A 17,622-nucleotide genomic window follows, 5' to 3' on the forward strand; every position below is an offset into this window, starting at 1 on the left:
GCAGGCAGGGAGGGCTTGGCTCTGTCTTGGATTTATCTCCAGACTTTCCCTCTAAGACTGGCATGGACTCTTCCTGGGGAGGAGGGGAGGTTAGGGCTGGGGAGGGGAGGTTAGCGCTGGGGAGCGGATCCAGGCTGGCTGTTGACTGAGCAGTCCCACCGCCCCCCACCCCTACCCCCCCACCCAGCCCGCTCAGCTTTTCAAGGCTCCCTGACTGCCTTTGATCACTCAACCAGTAACTGCTGCGGGCAGCAGCCTGAGTCTGTGTTCAGAGCCTCACGCAGAGAGGCTGTGAAAACCTCTTCTCTCTGTGGAGCCCGGACAGCCAGCTTCAGTCCAGGGCTACTGAGTCAGGGCCGACAGGAAGCTGAGTTATGCAGAGTCAGCCAAACTTCCCTGTTGCCTCCACTCACATCAGCCTTTCCAGGCCCCAGCCCCTTCCCCTCTGCCCTTCATGGCTCCACATTTAGGAAAAGGGGAGCCAGCCTGCGCTGCCCAGACCCCAACCCATCTCTCCACCAATACAGTAGAACCAGGAGGTGAAGTGGGGTGAAGAGGGGCAGTAGTGGGGGGGTGTGCTGTGGGAGGTGGGGGTGGTGAAGACTGGAGACCCAGCCATGTCTTCCCCTCTTTATGAGCTGCAACTTGGGGCAAGTCACTTCTCTCCCAGCTCAATTTCTTTCCTTGCAAATCTGTGCTAAAAACCCTCAATCTCTCCAGCTCAGAGTATCTCTACGTTCCAAAGAGCTGATGGGCAGTGTACAGAGTCTTACCCAACCTTCTAAACTGAGATGTTCATGGTTCGCAGTTCTTCAGGAGCTAGTCTGGACAATGAAAAACTAATTTACAATTGGCTCTTAATGGCCAATTAAGGGCATCTCGGCAGCTCGGCCAGTAAAGAATCCGCCTGCAAAGCAAAAGATCCGGGTTTGATCCCTGGGTCGAGAAGACTCCCCTGGAGAAGGGAATGGCAACCCACTCCAGTATTCTTGCCTGGAGAATCCCATGGACAGAGGGGCCTGGCAGGCTACAATCCATGGGGGTCACAAGGCGTCGGACATGACTGAGCAACTAACACACACATTTAATGGCCAAACGTGACTTCAAGGGTTACACCATCTGGGTAACATATTTCTTTTCTGTCTGGTCTCTTCCGGTACATCCAGCCTCAAGAAGAAAGCATTTAAGGTGAGGATTTCAGGTGTCAGGCTGACCTCTAGAGGCAATGCCTTGAGGGAGAAGAGGCTTTGAAACGCTCAGATCAGTTTTGACAGTTGTCCTTTTGACTCCTACACAAAGCCGACCGCCGCCCTCCACCCTTCCCAACCCCACAGCCAGCAGAGGCTCATGTAATCTGGACACGCCTCAGCGGGCTGAGACGCCACGGTCACTGTTATTCTGCTAGCTCTTTTGCAACTCTTGCCTCATCAAAACTATGTTTTTTCCTCTTGGTTCAGTTTTTCTTTTAAATACCCAGATTACAAGTTGCGAAGACCAGACCGACGCGGGCAGCCCCAAACAGAAGAAGTCTTATCATCTGGCTTTGGCAACTTCCTGTCCTCTGTGCCTCACTGCTGGAGCAGAAATAGAGACTCACAGACTCTCAGAGGAGATGGGAAGTCAGAAGGCCACAGGCCCGCCCGTCCTCAATGTCACCAGCCAGCGAGCACGCTTACTGAGCACCCGCTCCGTACAAGAGGTTGTAGTCGGGGCTGGGGGGCCTATGAACAAGATGCTGAGCAAGACCTCTCCATCACTCGCCCTGAGGGAGGGAGGTGGGCAAGGAGACAGGCGGTTGGGCTGCTTGGGTAAACAGAATGGAGGTGTACGCTTGGGGGCTCGTGGAGAGGATGGGATGTCAGCCAGGCCTGGGAGAATCAGAAGAGGTTTTGGGGGAGAGGAGGAGTCCTGAAGGAAGATGAGAGGGAGCCGGCAGATGATCACAGAGCTGAGTGAAAAGACGTTCTGGGGGGAGCTGATGGCACGTGCAGGGCAGAGAGGCCAGGAAGGAAAAGAGGTGGGAAGGGAGCAGGGGAGACCGAGGGGGCGGACTGAAGGGCTGAGGAGGCCCAGGGCCAGGGCATGTGGCTGAGCTCAAGGTCAGGGCGACGGGACACTGGGAGCTGGAAGCCCAAGCCGGGTCGGGAGGGGCCTCCACCTTGAGAGGAGACAGGGCTTTCCCCCCGCATACAACAAGGGGGGTACTCTGAAGGCTTTAAACAGCGCAGTGGTTAGAGAATGATAGATAAACTGTTCGGTGGGCCCCTGGCAGACAGCAGAGGCAGGTCAGCTTGTTGGCACCACGTCCACAGCTGCCGTCTACAAGCACATGGCCCGGCCAGCCCTCTACGGCTCGCACTCCACCTGCAGTGCTCGCGACAGGGTTCCCCTCATCCCGCCGTGTCCCGGGTTTCCTCTCCTGCAGTGTTAACACACCCAGGCCCTTCTGCTCCCTCTCACTGGACACAGGAGAGCTTATCCCCAGAAGTCTGGGGCTTGGGGACCCCAGCCTTCCCCCCTCTTATCTCTTCTCCAGAGAAGTGAGTCGTCTACACTGCAGCCATCCAAGCGCAGATAGAGCAGAGGAAGCCTCTCCAGGTAGGCAGCACAGACGTTTACACCGAGCCCAGCCTGCTGTGCCTTGGAACAATCAGAGTTTGGCCTCTGTTTCATGGATTAACTAGCGCTGCCACCGAGCTCGCCTCTTCACTCTCGCCTGTTCCCCAGGAACACGCTCTTGTTTGTATTGCTTTGTTTCATTCTGCTCAGCTTCTTCCGGCAGCTTCCTTCTCTGAAGCTAGGTCAGTGTTAATTTGGGTGTCTTAAGGCCACCCCTCCTCCCAGGCGACATGGTGCAATGGTTGGAGTTTGAATGCTCGCTCAGTTCATTATTAACTCTGTCTTCAGGTAAGTGACTTAACCTGTCTGAGCTTCAGTTTCCCATCTGTGTAAGGCTGACACTGTCTATTCCTCAGAACTGTGGGGAGTTTAACTAATTTATTAACAGGTAATGTCCTTGGTGGGCTTCCCTGGTAGCTCAGTTGGTAAAGAATCTGCCTGCCATGCAGGAGACCCAGGTTCGATCCCTGGGTTGGGAAGATCCCCCAGTAGGCACGTGAGAACTGAGAGCTATTAATCATAAAAACAATGGTAATATTAATGATGACGATCCCTTTCTTCTACCCACAGGCCTGGCTCTCCTGACTTAGAATCTCTATTTTCCCATCTGTTAAGTGAGGATGAGTGTAGTTACTTAGTAGAGTGATTGGGGGATCCGAGGTGATAAAAATGGATGGAACACACGGTAGGCTCTTGGAACGCGGGTGTTTCTCTGCCTCCTCACCCTCCGGGGGTCCCTTCCACTTTTAGCTGTCACATTCATTACTAGGCCCTTTCCCCCCGTCTTGAGATGCTCCTGGCAGGGGTCTCAAGCACCTTCTTGGCAAACAGCCTCTGAGATGAGGTTCCACGTTTGGGTTGCCCAAGATCAAAGAGTCATTTTTTTCCATCCCTTGTTTCTCTCTTGTTCTCTCTTTTGTGCCTGTTATTGGTTGAATTGTGTCCTTTACTCTCTCCTCTAAAAAAGATACCTTGTGGTCCTAATGCCCAGCACCTGTGAATGTGGCTTTATTTGGAAATAGGTTCTTTGCAGGCTTAAGTTATGATGAGGTCTCCAGGGTGAGCTCTAGTCCAATATGGCTGTGGGCCAGATGAGCAGAGAAGAGAAGTCGTGTACAGCCCAAGACCCGTGGGGAGGAGGCAACAGTGTGAAGATGGAAGGAGACTGGAGTCTTGTCACCAGAGCCAAGGAACATCTGGGAACATGCCAGAAACTGGGAGAGGCAAGCAAGGCTCCTCCCCTAGAGGCTCTGGAGACCACATGACCTCACCACCGTGACTTGAGATTTCCAGTCTCCAGGACTGTGGGACTGGTGACTCAGATGGTAAAGAATCTGCCTGCCCTGCAGGAGTCCTGGGTTCGATCCCGGGTTGGGAGGACCCCCTGGAGAAGGAGATGGCAACCCACTCCAGTATTCTTGTCTGAAGAATTCCATAGGCAGAGGAGCCTGGTGGGCTACAGACCATGGGGTCTCAAAGAGTTGGACATGACTGAACAACTTTCACTCACTCACTCACTCCAGGACGGTGAGAGAACACGTTTTGTCATTTTAAGCCAACCAGTTTGGTACTTTGTTATGCAGCTCTAGAAAACTAACACCCTGACTCCATCACTAGTTTGGGTCCACGTGACTTAGAGATTTGTTTGTTTGTGAAAGAAATGCTTGTACAGCCTTCAGTTCAGTTCAGTTCAGTTCAGTCGCTCAGTCGTGTCCGACTCTTTGCGACCCCATGGATCGCAGCACGCCAGGCCTCCCTATCCATCACCAACTCCCGGAGTTTACCCAAACTCATGTCCATTGAGTCCGTGATGACATCCAACCATCTCATCCTCTGTCGTCCCCTTCTCCTCCTGCCGTCAATCCTTCCCAGCATCAGGGTCTTTTCAAATGAGTCAGCGCTTTGCATCAGGTGGCCAAAGGATGTGAGTTTCAACTCCAACATCAGTCCTTAAACTAGTTTTTTATCCAAATGAAGGATATATTATGCAATTATGTATAAATAAAATGGCTCAAATGGAGTAAGATTAGGCTGATCAAGAAGAGGAAAGAAAACACTGCCTAAGAAGACCCCAAATACTGCCCTGTTGTTCAGTTGCTAAGTCGTGTCCGACTCTTTGTGACCCCCTGGACTGCAGCATGCCAGGCTTCCCTGTCTTTCACTGTCTCCTGGAGTTTGCTCAGATTCACGTCCAAAAGACTACCTTACTGATGGGTAGAAGAAAGCAACTTTCTGTAAGAGTTGGAAAGGTCTTAGGTGTGTGTCTGGGTGGGAAGAGGTCTAGGAGGTCATGATTCGGATGTCTCTGGGGAGCTGGCATTTTTGTGCTGATTTGATTTAAGAGTTCAGCTTACAAAGGGATCAGGTGTACAGATTAAAAATTAGCCACAAGGTACAACTTTACTCCTGGCTTAAGAGAAGACTAAAAGAATAAAACAATCAGCTGTGTCTGAACTTGCAGGCCAGCCTGAGAGGCTGTGGTTTGAACAAAACCGAGTTGGCCTGAGTATGAATTACAGGAAGAAAGGAAGGAAGAAAATGAGCTCTAAGGCTATTTATGCCTTTTCTATGGAACACACTGAAGAAAAGATGGAGTCGCATGTCACAGACCCAGCTGGAAAACGCGGGGCCAGATGGGGCCGAAGGGGTGTGAGTCACCAGCTCCCAACTTTCAGGAGCTCTGTATTTCAGACCTCTCAACCCAGCAAAAGATCTTCATGATTCCAGTGGACCACACCACCCCTCTCCCACCCCGCTGCCTCTGTCCTTGGTTCTCAGATTGCTTCAAGCTTCAGCCAAATATGTGTAGGTCTTAAACATTAGAATGGATGATCATGGCCTTGGACTCACACAGCCTGGTGCTTCAGGGCAAAATAGTACTTAGAGCTCAGCTGCGTGGGGGTGGAGGAGGAAAACGGGGTGCACACTGTTGAAGGCATGATCAGATGTGATGCGGGCGGGTATATGTCTACCACTGGCCAATCAGAACTCTCCATTGTCCTGGCTACAGTCCTGGCTTAGGAATGGGCACAAGACACACGTCAATCCAAGGAGGGTCAATCCAGGGACTCTTACACAAGCTATCGGCAATGAGATGCAGTCAGCCGGGTTGTTGAGAGAAGGCAGTGTGTGTCTGAAACTGCTAGGCACATCCTGTTACCATGTTGGAAGAGCCAGCTTGAGTGAGTTCAGGGAGAGAGAGAGAGACTCAGTCCTGACGAGACTGAGCTTCTTGTATCCAGCTGCCACCAAAGCTCTTTTCTGTGGCAAGAGCCAATACCTTCCATCCTTTTATTTTCCTCAGCCGTGAGCGGTTAGGTTTCCTTTACTGGCAACCTAAAGAATTCTGGCTAATACAGAGACCTCAGCAAGACACAATAGGTCCACAGCAAATACCACAAAGCTACACAGAAGCCAGACCAAAGATTCTGTCTGTCAGCATGCGGCATATTGCACCTGAGGGCTTGTAAAACAGAGCGGATGTAAACAAAGGCATGGTTACAAGAGTATTTTAAAGTATCTTAACACACAGAATGAGGGTAGTGTTTCTTTACATCCGTCTGGAATTAGGGAATAAAGAGAAAGTTAAAAAAACAAAAACATGGTAATCTGGATCCTGCAGTAAGATGGCATCATCACCACCAACACCAACACCAACACCATCATCCCATCCCAAAGGCAAGAAGGGACAGTCCCGCTGGCCAGATGTGGACAAGTAGCGTAGATCAGAGCGTAGACAAAACAGGGACTGTCCCCATTTTAAAACTGGAAGTCCTACATTCTCAGGACTTCCTTAGCCCTTGGACAGTCAGTCACACCAAGGGGAGTACTAGGTTTTTATAGTCATAGCAGCTCCTGCGGGGGTGGGAGGGTGTCAAGTGATCTCTTCTGCTTCAGGCATCAGAGTTCCTCTGCTGTTAGTTTTAAAAGTTGGAGATTCATGGGGGGTAGGGAAACCTGCTCTCTGAGGGACCTCCCTCAAGAATTCCATGATTTTATTTATTTTTGCTACAGGATAAATTGGCTCTTATAGACCAGTGGTCCCCACAACGGGCTGATCATGAGTCACCTGGGGGAACTTGCAATGGGTATTCTTGGCTACGACACCCAAAGCCACACCAAAACGTCCGAACTCAGATGGAGTTGGGTGGATCGGAGGTCTGTAGTTTAAAAAAATCTTTGCAACTGACATGTAAATTATTCACAAATGTTGACATGTAAAATGTCATTAATAATCACTTTCCACACACCTCACCAAGGGCTAAGGGGTACAAACTTTCCAGGCATCAGGGGGGCTTGTGAAAACACAGCTTGCTGGGCCTCACCCTCATGGTTTCTTCTGCAGGGCTGGGCTGACAGGGAATCTTCATTTGCCTTCAGCTACCTTCCGTAGCATCTTTGCAGACTGTAAGCTCAGTTGAGGGTCTAGTCCTATCTCCTTAATCTTTGTAATCATTATAACTCTCTCATCTCCCCCTAGGACAGCACCCTTGGATCAATGTTTTATTGGCCCCAACAACAGTGACTTTTCTACCAACTTTCTAAAGCATATCGTGTCCTGCACCCCTTCGCGTGTCAGAGAGGTCTCAGCTGGCTAGCTCAGGAATACTGATGGTATCTGGGGACCTCAGCTGAGGACACGGGGCGGCGGGGGGGAACAACAGGATTTCCTGCTCTCAGCTTTAGGGGCTTTGTGTTGAATACAATAAAGTGTGCTGCCTCTCCCAGGGCCTCCAGTCACACTCACTGGACTCTCAAAGACTCCATTCTATAATGCTGGTTGATTTATTTTTCACCCATTATCTCAGCGGATTCTATAGCTTTTTATTTCTGTGGGTAAACTTGTCATTACCCACCCTGGAAGCCTCAGAATGAATGATTCCAGTCCCTGCTCAGGCCGTGCAGGGCCCCTAATCATCCTGCATCCGCTGGCCTGTTGGTTCTCTGTTGGTGCCAGTGTACCGGCGAGCACCTTGACACTGTCTTCCCACACATCTTCATTGGTGCAAGAACTGTTTCATGGACTTACAGAGATCTATGCGTGGCTGCAACCCGACCTAGACCCAGACTCGCCCCCAAAAAAAGAGAGAAGAGAAAGACTCTCCATTTGGAGAATCAAGTTACTTTAGGAGGAAAATGGGTATTTCTCCTGTAGATGTGTGTGTGTGTGTGTGTATAAAATCTAAATGTGACCCTGGTACATGGCAGGAAGAAGTTAGTCTGAACAACAGCAGAGGACCTATTAAAGGAATACTTAAAGGAGACTGCGTAGGAAAAAAATAAAGTCCGAATGAATGGTGCTATGCAGCCTTTCTTCCCTTTTCGTGTTTCTCTTTTTCTGTCTCCCTCTTTTGCGTGTTCTGCCTCGTGCTTCTCTTCTGCAAGTCAAGCCTTTCACTAGCACGCTTGGGCCCAGCTACAAGCAACCAGAGCCAACGTCAATACTTTGACCTCCATATTCTATGAGTTTATTCCTCAAATTATAATATTAAACAATCCCAGTCACATTGTTCTTTCACTTTAGTTCCCTTCTCAGCTTGCTTTTCTCACTGGAGGATAGGATTTGTGTAGGTGTAAAAATCTGGCCCTGGGTTGACTACAGTCATCCAGGAAATACCCACCTACACCATGCCCAGAGGTGAATCTCTTATTAGGTGGCAATATATTAGGAATTGAATGTTAAAGAATGAAAAAGAAATGCAAAAAGGCAAAATGATTGTCTGAGGAGGCCTTACAAATAGCTGAAAAAAGAAGAGAAGCGAAAAGCAAAGGAGAAAAGGAAAAGTATACCCATTTGAAGGTAGAGTTCCAAAGAATAGCAAGAAAAGACAAGAAAGCCTTCCTCAGTGATCAATGCAAAGAAATAGCGGAAAACAATAGAATGGGAAAGACTAGAGATCTCTTCAAGAAAATTAGAGATACCAAGGGAATATTTCATGTAAAAATTGGCAAAATAAATGACACAAAATGGTATGGACCTAACAGAAGCAGAAGATATCAAGAAGACGTGGCAAGAATACACAGAAGAACTACACAAAAAAGATCTTCAGGACCCAGATAACCACAATGGTGTGATCACTCACCTAGAGCCAGACATCCTGGAATGTGAAGTCAAGTGGGCCTTAAGAAGCATCACTATGAACAAAGCTAGTAGAGGTGATGGAGTTCCAGTTGAGCTATTTCAAATCTTAAAAGATGATGCTATGAAAGTGCTGCACTCAATATGCCAGCAAATTTGGAAAACTCAGCAGTGGCCACAGGACTGGAAAAGATCAGTTTTAATTCCAATCCCAAAGAAAGGCAATGCCAAAGAATATTCAAACTATCACACAATTGCACTCATCTCACACATTAGCAAAGTAATGCTGAAAATTCTCCAAGCCAGATTTCAATAGTACATGAAATGTGAACTTCCAGATGTTCAAGCTGGATTTAGAAAAGGCACAAGAACCAGAAATCAAATTGCCAACATCCATTGAAAAAGCAAGAGATCATTGAAAAAGCAAGAGAATTATAGAAAAACATCTACTTCTGCTTTATTGACTAAGCCAAAGACTTTGACTGTGTAGATCACAACAAACTGTGGGAAATTCTTCAAGATATGGGAATACCAGACCAGCTGACCTGACTCTTGAGAAATCTGTATGCAGGTGAAGAAGCAACAGTTAGAAGCAGGTCAAGAAGCAAGCACAGACTGGTTCCAAATTGGGAAAGGAGTACGTCAAGGCTGTATATTCTCACCCTGCTTATTTAACTTATATGCAGAGTACATGGGCTGGATGCAGCACAAGCTGGAATCAGGATGGCCTAGAGAAATATCAATAAGCTCAGTTACGCAGATGACACCACACTTATGGCAGAAAGCGAAGAAGAACTAAAGAGCCTCTTGATGAAAGTGAAAGAGGGGAGTGAAAAAGCTGGCTTAAAACTCAACGTTCAAAAAACGTGAGTTTGAGCAAGCTCCGGAAGTTGGTGACGGACAGGGAAGCCTGGCACGCTGCAGTCCACGGGGTCGCAAAGAGTTCGACACTACTGAGCGACTGAACTGAACTGATATTAGGAATTGAATGTTAAAGGAATAGATCTTTATTGACCATTTGCCATGTGGAAATTTTACATGCGGCTCTGTGGGGGACAAAATGGCCAGGAAGTTTACAAAAATTTCATTTATTGGAAGAGGCACATGTGTAACAATGAACTATGCTATATGTCCAAATAAATTACTGCTCCTAGACTCTTCCTTTCATTATACTGTACGGCCATACTGCAATCCCCGGAGATAACGCACACTTTTAACTTAAATTTCTTTCCTTGTAAAGTTTCTCTTTTAGAATTGAACGATTGAGGCAATATTCAAAGTACTCTGTTAGCCCTGTCCCATTTCTAAATCTTTTTTTTTTTTTAATTAAAAGATCCCTCTCAATGGGATTCCCTCTCAATTGCAGTCAAGGGCTACAATTCAATACAAGGATTTATTTGATTCAGCTTAATAAGACTGGGCCACAGTTGTCTAAAGCACCTTCGCATCTGGTCGACGAATGCATCTACTACCCATTCCATGGACATAGCCGAAGACATGAAAACCTGTTGAAAGCTGAGCTGAAGTTGGAGTTGTTTAGTTGCTAAGTCATGTCTGACTCTTTTTTGACCCCATGGACTGTGGCCCACCATACCCTTCTGTCCATGGCAAAAGTACTGGAGTGGGTTGCCATTCCTTTTCCAGGGGATCATCCCAATCCAGGGATCAAACCCATGTCTCCTGCATTGGCAGGCAGATTCTTTACCAAAGTTCCCTGACCAGGGATAGAACCCATGTCACCTGCATTGGAAGTTCAGTTTTAACCACTGGACCACCAGGGTAGTCCCACCAGCATTCTAAACCTAATATTTTTTTTTCCATTTAATAATTATGGCTAAAAACTTTTTCAGGGCTTCCTAAGTATAAAGCACTGTTATAAGCAGTACTACTTACTATATACTTACTGCTTCAGTTCAGTTCAGTCGTTTAGTTGTGTCTGACTCTCTGCAACCCCATGAATTGCAGCATGACGGCCTGCCTGTCCATCACCAACACGCAGAGTCCACCCAGACTCATGTCCATCGAGTCAGTGATGCCATCCAGCCATCTCATCCTCTGTCATCCCCTTTTCCTCCCACCTTCAATTTTTCCCAGCATCAGGGGCTTTTCAAATGAGTCAACTCTTCACATGAGGTGGCCAAAGTGTTGGAGTTTCAGCTTTAGCATCAGTCCTTCCAAAGAACACCCAGGACTGATCTCCTTTAGAATGGACTGGTTGGATCTCCTTGCAGTCCAAGGGACTCTCAAGAGTCTTCTACAACACCCACAGTTAAAAAGCATCAATTCTTTGGTGCTCCGCTTTCTTCACAGTCCAACTCTCATATACATACATGACCACTGGAAAAACCATAGCCTTGACTAGATGGACCTTTGAAGGCAAAGTAATGCCTCTGCTTTTTAATATGCTATCTAGGTTGGTCATAACTTTCCTTCCAAAGAGTAAGTGTCTTTTAATTTCATGGCTGCAATCACCATCTGCAGTGATTTTGGAGCCCCCCAAAAATAAAGTCTGACCCTGTTTCCACTGTTTCCCCATCTATTTGCCATGAAGTGATGGGACCAGATGCCATGATCTTCGTTTTCTGAATGTTGAACTTTAAGCCAACTTTTTCACTCTCCTCTTTCACTTTCATCAAGAGGCTTTTTAGTTCCTCTTCACTTTCTGCTATAAGGGTGGTGTCATCTGCATACCTGATGTTATTGATATTTTTCCTGGCAATCTTGATTCCAGCTTGTGCTTCTTCCAGTCCAGCATTTCTCATGATGTACTCTGCATGTAAGTTAAATGAGCAGGGTGACAATATACAGCCTTGACATACTCCTTTTCCTATTTGGAACCAGTCTGTTGTTCCATGTCCAGTTCTAATTGTTGCTTCCTGACCTGCATATAGGTTTCTCAAGAGGCAGGTCAGGTGGTCTGGTATTCCCATATCTTTCAGAATTTTCCACAGTTTATTGTGATCCACACAGTCAAAGGCTTTGGCATAGTCAAGAAAGCAGAAATAGATGTTTTTATGGAACTCTCTTGCTTTTTCTATGATGCAGCAGATGTTGGCAATTTGATCTCTGGTTCCTCTGTCTTTTCTAAAACCAGCTTGAACATCTGGAAATTCATGGTCCACGTATTGCTGAAGCCTACCTTACTATAATTCTGGAGCCTCCACAGGGGTTAAAAGCAAGGGCTCTGGAACCAGCCTGCCTGGGTCCAAATCCCAGCTGTGTCATGTGCCAGCTATGTGACCAGTAGGTAAATATATAGTAAGCAGTAGGTATATGTTGTGCTAACTCAGTGGTGTCCAAGTCTTTGCAACCTTATGGACGGTAGCCCACCAGACTCCTCTGTCCATGGGATTCTCCAGGCAAGAATACTGGAATGGATATATGTTACTTCATCTAATTTCACAATAATCCAACAAGATGATGTACAAAAAAGAGTTAACATAGCAGGCCCGAGGTTGCTATCCTTAAAAAGACTTGCTTGCAAGGCTGACCATTAGCAGCATCTTAGAACTTGGATTTCAAGAGGGTTCCTATCATTCCGAGGAGAATTATTCCCTGCACCTAACTGTACAAACATGGGGTTTATGCCGCTGCCTCCTGGGAATCTTGACTTTTGATATGTCACACCGAGGGTGCCCAAGCAACCAGTGCTCAGTCAACGCTCTAGCCTGAGTCTCCAATGAGCTTCCTGGTAGACAGCACTTCACACCTCCCATAACTCGTTGCAGGAAGATTTAAGCATGTCCTATGTGACTCCGCTGAGAGATGAACCTTGGTAGTTTTTGCCTGGTTTCCTCTGGGCTTTGCCCTATTTGTTTTCCTTTTGCTGAGGTTGATTTGCATGCATTTGATGTAATAGCTGGGCTTCCTAGGTGGTGCTAGTGGTAAAGAACCTGCCTGCCAATGCAGGAGACTCGGGTTGGATCTCTGGGTCAGGGAGATCCCCTGGAAGAGGGCACGGCAACCCATTCCAGTATTGTTGCCTGGAGAATCCCATGGATAGGTGTAACAGATCTTAGTATGGTTATATGCTGAGTCCTATGAGTCCTCCTAGTGAGACATCAAACCCACGGGTGGGCTTGGGGACCCTGACACAGGTGTGTGACATTATCACTACTTTAATTTTGAAGGCGAGGAAGCTGATTCATGGAGAGGTTACGTAACTACCCTAAGGTCATATAGCGGGCACATGACCCAGCTGGGATTTGGACCCAGGCAGGCTGGTTTCTGGAGAAGGCAGTGGCACCCCACTCCAGTACTCTTGCCTGGAAAATCCCATGGATAGAGGGGCCTGGTGGGCTGCAGTCCATGGGGTCGCTAAGAGTCGGACACGACTGAGCGACTTCACTTTTACTTTTCACTTTCATGCACTGGAGAAGGAAATGGCAACCCACTCCAGTATTCTTGCCTGGAGAATCCCAGGGATGGGGGAGGCTGGTGGGCTGCCGTCTATGGGGTCGCACAGAGTCGGACACGACTGAAGCGACTTAGCAGCAGCAGCAGCAGGCTGGTTTCAGAGCCCTTGCTTCTAACCCCTGTGGAGGCTCCAGAATTACAATAATAATGCCTCCTTCATTGGGAGATTGTGAGTTAAAGGGGAAAGTGTTTGCTTAGAATATTCTAAATGCTCAATAAAACCACTATTGTTTTATTATGCATCAGTCACCCATCCTTTCCACGTGCTCATCAGGAAATCTACCATACATTTCCTGCAGCTCAGCGACAAATAGAACGTCTTCAAGAAGCCGAAACATCTAGGAGGAAGGAAAAGGGAGGGGAATGATACGGAACTCATCCCACTATTTTTAACATTGTTAAGGCAATGGCAACCCACTCCAGTACTCTTGCCTGGAAAATCCCATGGACGGAGGAGCCTGGTAGGCTGCAGTCCATGGGGTTGCTAGGAGTCGGACACGACTGAGCGACTTCACTTTCACTTTTCACTTTCATGCATTGGAGAAGGAAATGGCAACCCACTCCAGTGTTCTTGCCTGGAGAACCCCAGGGACGGGGGAGCCTGGTGGGCTGCCGTCTATGGGGTCGCACAGAGTCGAACACGACTGAAGCGACTTAGCAGCAGCAGCATTATAACATTTTTTCCTGACAGCTAACTGGACCCTCGACTCTTTCCTTTTTCTTCACCTCTTCCGTGGTCTCCTCGTGGCCACTGGAGACTGGTCGCTGTGGTATCGGTAATGTAGTCAGTACAGCAGGCTGAGTGTTCAGAAGAACTGGGGCAGAAGCTGGACAGGAAGGGGTAATTTCACCCCCTTTCATTATGGTGACCACAGTTTCTATTACTTGTTCTCTAAACGGAACACATTGTCTAAAAACAGAATACTTAACATTCTGTTTGCTGAAATGATTTCCCAATCACCTTTACACCTTCCTACTTTTCAAACCTTTTAATGAATGCAGAAACATCCTGTTTCTTTCCACTGAGGACACTAGATGACCCCAGCATTCCACAAACATTCTTGCACTTCTTTCAAAGGAAAACAACCTGCATGTTTTTCTGGCCATGCCACACAGAACTTCCCATCCCAGGGATCGAACCGTGCCCCTTGCACTGGAAGTGTGAAGTCTTAACCATGGGACCACCAGGGAAGTCCAAAGAAAAACAACTTTCTTCTAAATGCCTGTTTTCTATGTGTCAAAACAAACGTGTGGCAAGTTGCTATGATGCTTCAGTTGATGGATCAAGATGCTCTAGTTAGAGATGGGGCTGGGTAAGCAGAGTACATATATATAGTAGAATTTAGAGGGTAAAGGAAACTGTCCTTGTTTTAAAACCTCATCTCCATCTACTCCCCCAAACCCCCCTTACTAGAGAAGCAAGTTTCTCATTCCATAGCAAGGAATATGACTTAAAATGGAACTAGCAGGAGAGTAACGGCTTGACATCCCACCAATCAAAATCAATGAGATCAAATCTTTCCCAACAAGCACATTTTGATAAAAGTCAAATTGGAAGGAGCCCATGGATATTAGGCATATGGAAAGAGGACTTGGTCAAAACAAGCGCCAGAAAAAGGAAATGGAATTTAAGAAGAAAAACTGGTGGTACTCAAGGATCACTTTATAAATACGGTAGATATTTCTACAGGAAAGCTTGGCTCTTCAAGGCTAGTACTTTATAAGCAACAAGGGAAAGGTGGGAATAAAATGAAAAGCCTCCCATCTTTAAATAAATGCATTTTCCTCTAAGAAAAATCAGTGTCTTCACACCAAAGGCGTCTGTGCTGTAAGGATCCACTGCAAGGAGTTGCTTAGTCATTAGATGAACATTTTTATGCAAATACCTTATTTGAAAGACTGGGGTTTCAGTTTTAGCAGTTGTCAAATGATCACTTGCCTGACTTCACATAAGTCACTTCATATCACCTTGGTCTCCTCAGTTTCATTGTCTGTAGAGTGGAGGATATAATAACACTCCCCAGGACTGCTGTGAACATTGAATAAGTTGATGCAGGTCAATGTTCTGATGGGATTGTAAGTTAGCGCCTTAATGCTGGCTTCCCCCGTGGCTCAGTGGTAAAGAATCTGCCTGCCAGTGCAGGGGGAACAGGCTTAATCCCTGGGTCGGGGAGATCCCTTGGAGAAGGAAAAGGCAACCTGCTTCAGTATTCTTGCCTGAAGAACCCCATGGACAGCAGAGCTTCGTGGGCTACAGTCCATGGGATTGCAAAGGGTCAGACATGATGGCACACATCTAAATGTTTGTTAGCTATTAACGTTTTGATCCAGTGGTGTTAACTAGCACCAAGATTAAAGAGGAAAATCAAAAACATGAAACAAAACCCTAGTTTTCACCATGTTGGATGTCAAGACAGGAGGGTTACTTCAAGAGGAGAAACTTACAGAACTAAAGGTAAGGGGTGTTGCAATAAACTCACGGCGTGACTGGTCAGAATGTCAGCTGTTCTCCACTGCAGCCACCTTAATCCTTCCTCCTGAGTTTGTCTGGCTGAAATCACACACACAGTGGTCTAAACAGGCGATGGCATCAATTAAGATCTAGGTCAGAGCCTCTGAAGTAACCAGTGATTTAGGTTCTGGGATTAAGGAAGACAAAGTCTTACCAATGGCTGGATAAGAATAACATTCCTCTCTACTGTGATCATCCTACAGCAAGGAAATGTTTGAAATTCAGGCAGTATGATGTGCCTGCTAAAGTTATTAGATGGTTGAACTTTTGAAAAACACAGCGGTGCAAATATGTTTTATCAATCTCTTCCATTGGTAAGAATCTTGGAGAAAGCAGATTGGACTCATCCCCCGGTGTAGTTCACTCTAAAATGGATCCTTATTCTAAAGGACTCACCCTGCCCTGCTGTATTCCCATCTGTCTGCCTGGAGTCCCCTCTCCCATCACCATCATTCAAATACCCTGTGTTTTCTTCCCAAATGCTGAGGACCATCCTTAGGCTCAGAGAAAGCTACAAATTAACAAATCTCTCAGCTTTTCTTCTAAGGAAATTATTTTTCAGTGGAAATTTTTGTAATGTTTCTGTCTGATTCTTTTTTTAACTCTTTCCTGAAGATCAAGCTCCTCAGCTCTGTCCTTGGCAATGTGATTCTAAGGGTGAATAATAATACCCTTTGGGACCAACTAATTGCCATAGGTACTTCAATTTAGCTACGAGCTGTTTTGGCACCTTCCAAACAGCATCCCTTGCAAATTAATCCTGCCGAACTATGAAATGTCTGGCTTTCCTGTCTGAACAATCAGAGATATACATGACAGGATCTTGGCTCTCACAGGGCTGTGTGGTCAGGGGTAACAAGCACAAGCCTCAGTGTTTCAGGGCTGCTGCTGCTTAGTCACGTCTGTCATGTCTGACTCTTTGCGACCCCACGAATCATAGCCCACCAGGCTACTTTGTGCATGGGATTCTCCAGGCAAGAATACTAGAGTGGGTTGCCATGCCCCACTCCAGGGGATCTTCTCAACCCAGGGATCGAACCTGGGTCTCCTGCATAGCGGGCAGATTCTTTACCACTAAGCCACCAGAGAAGCCCCAGTGTTTCAGGGACCCATTGCATTTCTTTTTTGGGAGACGGTGATAAGGTGTTTGCCAAGGTCACTTTGTTCAGTGACCAAGAGGCTGCTTAGAACTTACTGGGGAGAATAAGACAGCTGCTTCTCCTGTCTCCCCTGGGCCCAGGTGGCTGTTTGCAAATTGAGTATGAGAGAGAAGGAAAGAAGGATAACCAGAAATCCAAACAGATGGGGGAAGGCATTGAACTTAAGAGGCAAACGATGATGATTTAACTTACAGATAAACATAATTTAATCTATCAACTATATTTATTCCTGTGAGTCCTCATTAACACAGAAAATCAAGAGTTGTCTATGCTTTAAAGGTAATACAGGGACTTGGCTGGTGGACCAGTTGTTAGGACTCTGAACTTTCACTGCTGAGGGTGCAGGTCCAATCCCTGGTCAGGGAGCTAAGATCTTGCAAGTTCTAATGTATGACCAAAAATAAAATACAAATTTTTTTTCTGTTTATTAATGATGAGGAAACTATTCTAATACTTGGGTACCTTACAAACCAACACAAATGAAACAAATGATCCCAATAATTTTCTGACTTTTAACTCACTTGAAAAAAAGATCCATGCTGGTGGGGACCATTTTAGGGACTCCATTAATATTTGCTGATACGCAGGTTGGTCAACATGATCACAAAGGAAAGCTAACTTTAATTGAAACATGTATAATATCATGTATGAAACGAGTTGCCAGTCCAGGTTCGATGCACGATACTGGATGCTTGGGGCTAGTGCACTGGGATGACCCAGAGGGAGGGTATGGGGAGGGAGGAGGGAGGAAGGTTCAGGATGGGGAACACATGTATACCTGTGGCAGATTCATTTTGATATTTGGCAAATCTAATACAATTTTGTAAAGTTTAAAA

General features: G+C 46.6%; 1 protein-coding gene and 1 non-coding gene across 2 annotated transcripts in view; one reads left to right on the top strand and one right to left on the bottom strand.

The window, feature by feature from the left end:
* NEDD9 (neural precursor cell expressed, developmentally down-regulated 9) overlaps positions 1 to 17,622 on the bottom strand; it is a 190,987-nt gene that overhangs the window by 163,472 nt on the left and 9,893 nt on the right. The window lies entirely within an intron of this gene.
* On the top strand, positions 3,027 to 3,098 carry TRNAG-GCC. Its single transcript has one exon. It is a non-coding gene; the product is annotated as a tRNA-Gly (tRNA).

Source organism: Bubalus bubalis, chromosome 2, assembly GCF_019923935.1.
Source record: "Bubalus bubalis isolate 160015118507 breed Murrah chromosome 2, NDDB_SH_1, whole genome shotgun sequence".
Taxonomy (NCBI): domain Eukaryota; kingdom Metazoa; phylum Chordata; class Mammalia; order Artiodactyla; family Bovidae; genus Bubalus; species Bubalus bubalis.